This window comes from Schistocerca piceifrons, unplaced genomic scaffold, assembly GCF_021461385.2.
Source record: "Schistocerca piceifrons isolate TAMUIC-IGC-003096 unplaced genomic scaffold, iqSchPice1.1 HiC_scaffold_2296, whole genome shotgun sequence".
NCBI classification, from domain to species: domain Eukaryota; kingdom Metazoa; phylum Arthropoda; class Insecta; order Orthoptera; family Acrididae; genus Schistocerca; species Schistocerca piceifrons.
In genome coordinates this window covers 1,076,861-1,078,893 of record NW_025728224.1, presented here as the reverse complement: position 1 = coordinate 1,078,893, position 2,033 = coordinate 1,076,861, and positions in this window count along the sequence as shown.

The following is a 2,033-nucleotide window of genomic DNA, read 5'->3' as shown; positions in this document are numbered from 1 at the left end:
AATTCTCCATTTAAAAGTCAATATCTGTCTATGTCTAAAAATCTAGCGCCGTTACGAAAGGGAGACATGTACTAGAAACAAATAAGAGAGTGAATGATAAATGAAGAGAAAACTGTTCTGTTAAATATAAGTTGTATACTGATACTTCATAAGAGGAACAACAACTTTAGGATATGGAAGGCATGTATTCAAGAAAATTACTTATTGCACATAATATTATCTGATAATCCTTCATATTTCATTAGAAATAAATGGAAACACTATATGACAGGGAATAAGTTCAAACAAATGTTAATAAGTTGACTCCATCCAGAATCCAGTGGAGTTGAGAAAGTGTTTAGAGAGTTCAATCGATTTATTAGGTCATTGTGCTCCCAGGCAACAATATAAGTGGATAGACTATGTATCTGTATTCGAAAATGTACTGAATAACCTACCGCATTTATCTACCAATCATACACCTGTTGAACTGATGCTTAATGAACCTGAAAAGAACGAGTGCATTACTCCCATACCTGAAGTTCCTGAAATGGCAAGACGCAAAGAAGACACTATCCAACTAGTCTTAGAGGAGTTAAAATCTGCTGCTCTAAAAAGAAAGGCAAAATATAATACTGAAATGGGTAATCTTTTAGTATATAGTATTGCGATAAGATAATGTTAAAAAACGACCTGAAGTCATCTTTAATGAAGATACAGAATAAGAAGTGTCAAGAAGTTTATCCTGGACCTTACAAAATAAGTAATATACTACATGAAGGTAGCTATTTATTACAACACCCTGAAACTAGAAAGGTGAAGGGTTTATATCATCGTAAGGACCTGAAAAAGTTCTATGACTGATGCCTTATATTCAATAACAATATAGTAAATTTTTGTGTGAATATCTTTGTGTGTGGGGGGTTAATTCTTTGTGTATAATAAATATCTAAGTTTGTCTTCTTTTAATGTGTTCTCTGAGATGTAAGTTTGTTCTGTTAGAAGTAAGGTAATGCTTCGATTTCTTTATGTTCCACTGTAAGTTAAAGTTATAGTCTGGCAAGTTGTTATTCTCGCAATTGAAAAACTGTATTCGTAATATTTAACAAAAGGGCTGCAATACGCTGTTTGAAGTTAATCTTTTAATTTTTCTGATTAGAGTTCTTCCTTATAACGAGTTATTTCGTGACAGTTTAAGAATTTCAATTTTGAGTGATTATTCTCACAATTAAAGATCTCTCTTACCAATTCATAACGAAAATGCTGCAATATGCAGAATGTAACGAGATTTATTAAACAGTTGCAGTTAGAGTACTGGAATTTATCACTTTTATGTTGTTCTTTCAATTAGCTAGAAATTATAGTGTTATTAGGTATAGTATTAACTAAACGTGCACACATAAAGCCATTTGAGCATTAACACCAAATTCGCATATGTAGTTAACTTTTTTTTTTTTTTAAAAAAGACAGAAAATCTTGTAAACTGACCCAATTACAAGTTGAAACCGTCTTATCCAAAAAAAGATGGTATATTTCAGCCTCTCGCGATTTCATCAGGAATAAACTTCCTTTTTAAAAACCGCGGTTAGTGGTTAACACATGGTTGAGGCAAGAGCCAGACGCAATTGTCAACAGCTAAGCTCTCACTAAATGCTTATAATACCATTATTACTATGGGTACTCACCATATGAATATGTGAAAAGTATCCACTCACGTATATTTGATATCATGTCAAGGAAATCGTGATATGTAATGAACTGTAATTAATGCTTGAAGTGTGATTGTGTGATGGGACTCTGATGGTAAAATACCTGCACAAAAGACAATATTGGACTAGTCTATTGACAGATATATACAATCTGTAATTACATTGATAGAGTGTCTATGAATAGTGAGTGTAGTGATATACAACAATAAATAAATTCACGATACAAAACAGTTGTCATTAAACATGAATTTGACGAATCATAATAGTGAGAAGTGCACACCTGGTACGCAGAGCAATTAACAAACATCTACTTTGTGTTTCTAGGAACAATGTGTCAGTAATAAG